Here is a 10667-nt window from a genome sequence, read left to right as displayed (position 1 = left end):
TGTTTTTAGGTGTTGGCCACTCCCTAATTGCTTTCACTTTCTCCACATCAACCTCGAGCCCCTTTGAACTAATAACAAAACCAAGGAAATTAACTTTATCCATGCAAAAAGCACACTTTTTCAAATTGGCATACAATTTTTCTACCCTAAGAATGTCTAGAACCCTACGCACATGCATGACATGATCATCAATGGACTTGGAATAAACTAAGATATCATCAAAATACACAACCACAAATTTACCAAGACACTCACGCAAGACATGGTTCATCAACCTCATAAAAGTACTAGGTGCATTTGTAAGCCCAAAGCGGCATAACTAACCACTCATATAGACCATATTTAATCTTAAAAGCCGTTTTCCACTCATCACCGGTTTTCATGCAAATTTGATAATAACGCAAATCAATCTTAGTAAATAAACACGCACCATGCAACTCATCAAGCATATCATCTAACCTAGGAATGGGATGACGATACTTTCACCGTTATTTTATTGATTGCGGCGGTCCACACACATTCTCCATGTGCCATCCTTCTTTGGAACCAAAATCACTGGAACCGCACAAGGACTTAAGCTCTCACGTACATACCCCTTTGACATCAGTTCTTCCACTTGCCTTTGAAGCTCCTTTGTCTCCTCCGGATTACTTCTATAGGCTGGTCTATTTGGTATGGAAGCCCGGGTATGAAGTCTATTTGATGTTCTATCCCTCTTTGAGGAGGTAATCCACTTGGCATTTCCTGGAAAGACATCGGCAAATTCCTGCAAAAGATTAGCAAACACACTCGGCAAGGAAAGATCAAGTTCGGTGAGTGTTCAAATATACATCTTTATAAGTAACAACAAATAACATCCGACTTGAATGAAATGCATGTCTAACTTCACTTTCCCTAGCCAAAAACTACCCTTTGCCTTTGTTTTCTCTTTAGGCCGAATCTCACCCTTTGGGTTTTCATGTTCCTTTTGTTATTTTCAGCCTCACGCCTCTCTCTTTCCAACTTACATTGGTCATCATACACTTCCTTAGGAGAAAGAGGTGTCAAAGTAACTTTTCTCCCATCCTTCACAAATGAGTACCTATTTAAAAAGCCATCATGGAAGGCCCTCGTATCAAATTCCCATGGCCTACCTAACAAGATATGGCCGGCATGCATTGGCACTACATCACATAGCACCTCATCCGAATATCTACCAATTGTGAAAGGTACAACAACTTGCTTATTCACTTTGATCTCACCACAATTATTTAACCATAACAATTTATAAGGTCTAGGATGTGGAATTAGATTTAAACCCAATTTTTCAACCATTAAAGTGCTAGCAACATTTGTACAACTACCACCATCAATAATAACAAGACAAGTCTTACCTTGTACATGGCATCTTGTGTGGAAAATGTTGTCTCTTTGCTGCTCCAAGGTATCATCTTCCTTCATTTGAACACTTAGTGTGCTTCTAGCCACCAAGAGCTCACCTTCCATAGGACCCTCAATGCAATCATCACTGCCTTCCAATTGTGGTATCTCATCATCATTATCACTCTCTTCACTTACTGTTTCAATCTCCCCATGGTCTCTAGCCACCATTGCCCGCTTGTTTGGACATTGTGAAGCAATATGGCCACGCCCCCAAGCATTTGAAACACTTGATGTCTCTATTCTTTTCTTTGTTAATTTCGGGTTTAGATGTGTCTTTGTTGCCTGAAATGCTTTTCCCTTTGTTGTCATTGGGAATAACCTTATCATCACCTTTCTTACCTCCTTTCCAAGAATTAGACCAATGTGGCCTCCCACTCGAAGTGCCCTTATATTCAAACCTTGTCATCCCTCTAGGTTTTAGTTGCTTTTCCACCTTAATTGCAAGGTGAACTAACTCCTCAAGCTCCACATAATGTTGCAACTCTACCCTATCAGCAATCTTCTTATTAAGCCCACCAATGAATCGTACCATGGTAGCTTCTCTATCCTCATCAAAATCAGCCCTAGTCATGAGCATTTCCATCTCCTTATAAAAATCCTCAACACTCCTTGTACCTTGCCTCAAAGATTGGAGTCTTTGATGTAACTCCCTATGGTAATGTCTGGGTACAAAACGCCTTCTCATGATAGTTTTGAGTGCAATCCAACTACCAGTAGGCTCTTCCATGTTCCTCCTCCTACTAACCACCAACTGATCCCACCAAACTATAGCATAGTCATTAAATTGGGTAACCACCAATTTCACCTTTTTCTCCTCTGAAAAGTTATGGCAATCAAAGATAAGGTCAACTCACTTTTCCCACTCCAAATATGCCTCCGGATCAGTTTTTCCCAAGAAGGTAGGAATACTAAGTTTGATACTACCTAAGTTCCTATCAACATCATCATAGTTCCCAAAACCACCAAACTCACCACCAAAGTGTCCTCTAATTCTACTAAGATTTTGGTATCTCCTAGCTCCTCTACCCAGGCCTCTACCAACCCCACCATAGGCTGCATTATCATACTCCTCAAAACCCTCATCAAAGTCATCCTCATTCACCCCAATTGGCTGCCCATGATTACCTTGCACATTCCCCCCTTCATCAAGCCTATTTCCCAGACCTCGGGCAAGTGCATTAATTTGGTCCATAATGGCTTGTTGATTGGTTGCCATTTCCCTTCGTTGGGCTGCCATGTCAAGTTGCAACCTCTCCATTTGCTCATTCATATTTCTTATGCTTCGTTGCACCCTCTCATTTTCATGCATTTGTGCTTTGTGGGTATGCATTTAGTTGGCACATTATTACCTCCACTAGAACCACTTGACATGCTACAATAAGAGTTAGTATGCAATAAAAAAAATAAATCGAAGGAAATTAAGGACCTCACCAACACTCCCTCACGTGTTTACTCTCAATTAATGGGGATGGTCACTCGTGTTTCGCATACAATCAAGAATGATCACACAAGGCTGAAAACTCACACCACTCGGCCTTGTTTTCAAGGATTCTTATGTGAATCAATAACCACACATCAAGTTATTTCACTATGCTTGTAATGCACCAAGAATTATGATCTAAAAAGCTTAGTTGAGACAAAACGCAAAAGTCAAGAAAATTAAACAATTAGTCACGCTTTCAATAAAATTAGGACGGCAAATGTTTAAAACTTCAAACGGATGCAAATGACATATGAAGAAACAATCTAGATGTAAGAAACAAGAAAGATGCAGTTCGACGAAATAGGAAAGAAGGAATGATTTAGGAAGCGAAATCACAAAGAAGGTTGATCAAGAAAGAAGGTTACCTCTTTATGCTTTAAATGTGTCAAATCTGCCCAAACTCAAAAGACACACAAAGAGGAGAATAAATGAAGGACAAAAACGAATTTAGAGCTGAATCAATTCAAATAAGATGGTATGTATAGGGCTCAGTCATTGGAATTTAATGTCCCTTTGAATCTTCCCAAACGTACCACCAAATCCTTATTTATGTAGGATTGTGAAAATCTCCCTAAACCTTTTAACAACCCTAATATCTATGTAATCACCCCAAGAATAATGATTTCAACACCAAATACGTTATTTCCACTAACAAAGACAATCAAACCAATCAGACCTATTCCTTTTTTTTTTTTTTGCTAATTCGGATCTGATATTTTTCTTTTCTTGTTTCATTTTTTTTTTTTGAATCAGAATCAAAAACTACAAGAATCAAACCAAGAATACTTCAAGAACTCAAGGAAAACAAACAATAACTTAAAGAAAAGGGATAAATAACCTGATTTAAGAGCCAAAGCTCTGATACCAAATGTTAAGAACCTCCAAGGATTAGAACCACGAACCCTAATGATTATGAACCCGTGAATTACTATCTTAGAAACCCAAGAACAAATTGAGTTTCAAAACCCAAGAACCGCTTAAATCAGATTGCAAGGTATGGTTGATCAAGATCAGAACCTAAAGAAAACTAAGTTCTTTAAACCCTAACCCTTAACACGCCACAAGGATAGATCAATTCCTTGATAAGTGGTTTATGCATTCAACAAGAATTCAAGAATTCAAGCAAACATGCAAAGGAAACAACTACTATAATTTTATCAAAATTCCAATTTCCAAAACACAACTTAAGGGGCGTTTTTATAGCCACCTAACATAATAAACTCTAGTAAAACTATTAACCCTAGCTGCCATATAAGAAAAATAGGCAATAACATTGTTCTGAACTTAAAGAAGAGATTTCAGCCCAAATATTAGCCCACATTAGTCTTCATGTATTTGGACTTGCAAAACATTAAATAAAGCCCATTCAGATGTGTCTTTACTTGGGCCTTAGCATGACCGATTGGGCTTCCTTGACTAGCCCAATCTTGCATATAGCCAATTAAGGCTTCTTGTAGCTTCTTGGACCTTGACCTTGTAATTGGGCCTTGTAGCATGCTCAATGGATCCTTAGCTTTATCTTTGGTTTTCTTGTTGTCCTCTTCATCAAGTCCATCTTTAAGCTTGGCCATGTCCATATCAGTTTTGATAGTAAAATCAGTTTTGAAGAGAGGAAACTTTGAAAATTCATAAATTTGTTTCTTTTGGACTTTGGGTATTTCCTAATCATCAATATGCTTTGTAAAATCTTCAATAGTGATTTCTTCACTATTTACTAAACCTTTGTATCTTGAGGACTCAGAGGTAGAAGAGTTTGAGAAAGAAGAAGATCTACAGAAAAATGGTTCTAAATTCATTTTAAAATAAACCAATTACTTTCTAAACAAACATGAACCAAGCCACCAGATTTACTGCCCTTACACCAAACGGGACTTACTACTGTGCATAAATGAACAGTGCTTGTTTATCAGTCATATGATGCAGATTAAAATGAGTTTAAAATCTTCTTTATGCAGATGATGCTTCTTTCCCGGAACCCAATAGGCTCTGATACCAATAATGAAAGAAAACAGAAACAGATCAACAAGTTTCTGGTGTGCAGGATCCTCAAACGCGGCAAGCACAGAGCATACGCTTGTGAAATCTTAAAATGATAGATAAAGAAGATGAACTTTATTGATAATAACAGACTTTGAACATTAAATTTGAAACAAATATACAAACTTTGAATGTAACTTTGAAAGCTTTAAACTAGAGAAATATAACTTACAAGAGGAACAAAAGAATATAAGAGGGAAAGTGTTTCTTCTCACTATCTCTCTCACTCTATTTTCTCTCTTTTCTCACTATATTTCTTCTTCTTTGTGCGACTTGAAGAATACAAGAGGTTCTTCTTCGTATTTTTCAGTCTGCCTTCTACCAAGGAGGACTCCTCTTTATATAGAGGTCTTCAAGAGCTTTGGATACCTTACTTAGTGGAGTAAAGATGATTCCACTTGCTTTGGAGCTTTGTGATAATGCTATCCGACTTTTGAGAAAGTTGTCGACCACACTTTGAAAGAATCTTTTTTCTTTTTTCTTCTTTTTCTTTACATATCCGACTTTTGAGAAAGTTGTCGGCCACACTTTGAAAGAATCTTTTTTCTTTTGTCTTCTTTTTCTTTTCTTTTTTTTTTCTTTTTTTTTATATTGGGCTTTTGGCCCATTACAAAATTCCTTGGGCTGCCATTTCTGGTTTTCAACCCACGGGCTTTACAAGGATGTCATTTAATGGGCTTAAAAATCCCAAAACAATCATCCTCGTTTGAATCACCATCTAGGTCGATTGCCGCCGAGCTAGTGCTGGAGGAGGAAGATGAGGCTTTTGATTTTCCTTTGGAAGAGGCGGTTTCCGACAATTGTTTGATTAACTATAAGAAATCCTCTCCTGTTTGGGCTGCAGCTAGCTTTGGAATTATGAAGGACTTTTGTGCCAGGAAAGTGGTTTGTTCTTTTGGAGGTGGCAAGAAGCTATTTTTTGAAAGGAAGCTTTGGACAGATTTGAGGGATAATTTATCTTGGTGGTTAAATTTATCCCACCATTTGACTTTGAATCTACGGGTAAGGATGATTTCTCCATCTGGAGCTTGATTGAAATGGAAATACCAAACACATACCCAGGGGAGAAAAAAGTTGGAACAAAATAGAAGTAACGGGGGAGAGCGTCTTTCTATTTTGTTTGGCTTATAGTTGGCTTTGAAAAGGTTGAACAAAGGTAGGACTTCTGGAATTATAGTCTCAGGGACATTTCCATAGTAATTCCACCATTGTTTAAACCAATAAGGGATCTTTGAATTTTGAATCAAGCTTGTATCGAAGTAGAAAAGCCAAGAGTGGCTTTGTCCTTCGTTTTGGAGAAGAAAGGTATTAAACCAGGCTTGCTGGTAATCCCAGTAGTTGAAGGAGGTATTGAGGTTTGAAGGGTAGGTTCTTTGAAGGGAAGTTGGGAAGACCTTGGAGAGTGTAAATCCATTCCCCAATCTGTAGGGTGAAGGATTCTTTGAATAGTGCATGTAGAGTATGCAGGGTCTTTATGGTCTTTATATTTTTTGAAATGTTTGAATTTGGCAGAACCAGTTATCTCAAGGATAGACTGGTAGTAGGATTGAGACTTTGAAACATTCCAGGGTTTGAAATACCATCCTGGAGGGAAAATTTTTGAAATCAGTTTTGAGGGCTTTCATGCGAGAATCCTTCCTCAATCGTTAAAATGTTTTGAAAACTTTGTTTTTCTAAATATTCGTTGGATTTAAAGCGTTTTGTTTGCGACAAAACAATTTCTTGAGAGTTTGGCTTTGAAATGCTTTTTGAACTTTGAGATAGGCTTTAGGGGAAAATTTCTATCTCAGTTTTTTGAAAAGGGATAGAGAGTATACCTTTACCCTTGTTGGAGGAGGAGGATGACTTTGGAGATGCTTCGGGTAGAGATTGGATCATTTGCTTTGAATATTCTTCAACTCTTTTTAGGAATTCAGGGTCTTGTTGTGCAAGCCATTCCTGAATTTAGACTTGTTGTTAATTTGGATCGACTTTGCATTGATCAATTTCTTCCTGGATGATTTCGGTCCAGGTTCTGATGGGCTTTGAAGAAGAAGGCAAAATTTCCTTCTTTGGGCTTTGGATAGGCTTTGAACTGGCTGTCGATTTTTCTTCTTTTGATTTGGATTTTCTCGGCATTTTTCTTTCACTCCTGTTTTTGAAGAAACTCTCTGGTTAGAAAGTCTGGGATAGAATTCGAATCTCCTCTGATATATTCGATTTCAAAATCAAAAACAGAAAGAATAGCTTGCCATCTAGCAAAAATCTATTTGGAAGCTATATTTTGAACATCTTTGTGTAAAACTTCTTTAGCAGATTTGCAATCAATCCTCAAAAGAAATTTTTGATTTAAAAGATCGCTTTGAAATTTTGAAATGTACAAAACTATTGAAAGAATTTCTGTTTTGATAGTTGAGTAATTCTTTTGTGTATCATTCCAGTGTGCAGAAGTGAACTGGACAATACATTCTTTGTTATTTTGGACTTGTTTAAGAATCCCACCATAACCCAAATTTGATGCATCAGTTTCAACAATTTTGAATGCAGATGGGTCAGCAAGGTGTAAACATGGAATTTCTAAAACTTGCTTTTTTATTCTTTGAACAATCTTTGTATGCTCATTGGTCCATGCAGGGGGATTTTTTCTTAACCTATCATGGAGGGGCTTTGCAAGACAGTTTAAATTCGGATAAAAATCCATAACATAATTTAAACTACCAAGAAATCTTTGTAATTGCATTTTTTCTAAAATTTTATCTGGAAACTTTGAAGTGAATGCAAGAGATCTTTCAATTGGGGTGATAGTTCCCCGGAAGATATAGTGTCCAAGAAATCTAATCTTTGTTTGAAATAGAGATATCTTGGATTTTGAAACCACTAAACCATTCTTTTTAACAACATAGAAAAATATTTCTGAGTGTTTGAAATGTTGTTCTATGGAATTTGAAAATATTAACACATCATCAATGCAGACAATGTAAAACTTTGAATAAGGATTAAAAATGTCATTCATGATTTTTTGAAATTCAGAAGGAGCATTTTTCAATCCGAATGGCATCACATTCCATTCGTACTGGCCAAATGGAACTGTAAAAGCAGTTTTATAATGGTCTTTTGGATGAATCTGGATTTGCCAAAATCCCGATTTCGTATCAAACTTTAAAAAGATAAATGCAGAATGAAGCTTTTGAAGAAGATCTTTTTTATTTGGAATTGGATACCTAATCCACTTTAGGGCTTTATTCAAAGGCTTGTAATTGATCACCAACCTAGGAGTTCCTCTTTCTATCTCACTATTCTTATTGACATAGAAAGCTGCACATGACCAGGGGGATCTAGACTTGGTAATCAAAGCTTTCTGCTCTATATATATATATATATATATATATATATATATGTCCTAATGCAAAAGTCCCAATTCATTGCGATTGGGGTGCGCCCTGCAAGTCTTGAAGAGGAACTGGCCAATTCGAGACAAGTTTGATGGAATTTGGTCTAGAATTGGAGAAGAAATCAAAGAAAAAGGTAAAGGGTTTAGAGAGAAAGTAAGATAGTATGGATAAAGAATGGACAAGAAGATATATATATATATATATATATATATGTCCTAATGCAAAAGCAAAAGTGCTATTTTGGTCCTTGACCTCCAAAATTATATTTTAGGCCCCAGACGGGACTACTAAAGACTTTTACAACTCCTTACTAAGCAAGACGACTCCATTTACCAGTTTAGTCTCTAAAGGACAAAGATCAAACAAACTACAAAATTTAACACCCGAAAGTGGAAAATCAACTAATCAAATAAGCGTAGTCCTTTAATCAAGCAGGCGTAGTCCTTTAATCGAGCAGGCGTAGTCCTCTAATCAAGCAGGCATGGTCCTTCAATCAAACATGCGTGGTCCTTCAATCAAACAAGCATAGTCCTTCAATCTAAATGGTTGTGATCCCTAAAATTAAACGAGCGTGGTCCCTAAATCAAAGTCAGATAAAAATTCTACACTAGCTCGAGCCTATAAAGTGTAGCTTCTACAGCTCAAAATCATATCCTTTCTTCTATATCCTTAATATTTATGATTTATCTCGATCAATTTAAATATATTCGTGTTTATAGATCTTAACAAATTGGGGGTAAACTGTTAACACCCGTTTTCTGAATCTAGATATCGAGGGAATTATGGAAAAGCCGATGATGAAAGTTACTGCTTTTCTCGAGTCTCGCGAGGTTGAGGACAGTCGAATCCCAATTACATTATGAATAATCTTCTGAAACCAATTTGGACTAAATTGACAGAAAAAATTAAGTTCAAACGAAGGAATTGCAAATTTTTAAAGTATAGGGACTAAAGTGTAAATTTTTAAAACCTTTGGCCCACTGAGCCAATAGGCTCTGCATACAGCCGAATCGAATATACTCAGAGTCGTTCGACTCAACATAGAGCCGGTCAACTCTATGTATAGCCGATTGGCTCTATATAGTCCTTATTGGTCCTGAGCCCAAAATCCGACGTCGTTTCATGTGTTTTTTATTTAAAATGCCAAAATTAATGAAAATACATCTTTTGGAATCTTGTATTGAAGAAAATTCGAATTTTAAATGATTATTAATGATTTATTTGGTATTTATCAATAAAACACCCCGATTAGTCCAAAATAATTATTTTTAATTATGGTATTATCAGGAGTTGAGAGTGTATATCAAAGAGGCTCTCTAGGGTTTCCTAAATTCTTCTTCTATAATTAGAAAGAGAGGCTTTGAGTTTAGGGTTAGCAATTCTCAGTAACTAAGAGCAATAGATAGTTTATTTTGGCAGCTTTCAACAAAACAATGAAAGTATTGTGCAGTTCATCACACTTTCAAAAATAAAAAATACATACCCTAAACACTTTAGATTCCTACCCAATGTTTGATTCAACCTCCTCCTCATCACTTGAGACTCGAGGATCTGCACAATATATTGACAACCTGAGGATTTCAAATCGCATCATCATCATCATATCTTTACCAATTTCTTTATAGTTTTTAATTATTTTAATTCGCTAAAAATATATTAGGAGTAACATGATTATATGTTTTCTGAACAATCAACATGCTTAGAATTAAGTTTTCATGAATCTTTATGTGTTTCTGCCTCTTGCATGTTTCCTGAATTTTGAATCAGATAACATCTATATTGGGAATTGATATTATAATATAAAGAAAGGCGCAACAAAAGAAATTTAATATTTTTTAATTCCTACCAAGGATCTCATTGATGTAAAGTAGTCATATGATGTGCGTAAAATACACACATCTAAATGGGATTTCTAAGATTGATTTTATGGACATTTGGATGTGAATTGGTCTCAACACTCACCCTATGCGTCTGTTTGTGTGCATTAGGTCCAAAAGAAGTCAAAGAATGATAAAGGGAAGAATTAGAGCATAATTGGACATCAAAGCTGCCGAAATAAGCTAAGTATGCGCATGAGGAAGCTGAACATGGCTGTGTTGGTTATAACACTGGCCGTGTTCCCAACACGGCCGTGTTGGGTGCATCAAACATTAAAGAAAAAGAAGTTCTTAGGGAGCACGGCCGCAGAGAGTAACACGGGCATAAACACCCAACACGGGCATCAACACGGCCGTGTTGGCGGCGACAGGGGGAATTAATTAAAAGAAAGAAGAGAGGAAAGAAAGAGGAGAGCGGGGGAGAACGTCCCAAACCCTAATATTTCTCTCTCTAAGGGTTTTCTGAGCTGGAACCAA

This window comes from Ricinus communis, chromosome 2 (genome assembly GCF_019578655.1).
Source record: "Ricinus communis isolate WT05 ecotype wild-type chromosome 2, ASM1957865v1, whole genome shotgun sequence".
NCBI lineage: Eukaryota > Viridiplantae > Streptophyta > Magnoliopsida > Malpighiales > Euphorbiaceae > Ricinus > Ricinus communis.
This window is presented reverse-complemented; position numbering follows the sequence as displayed.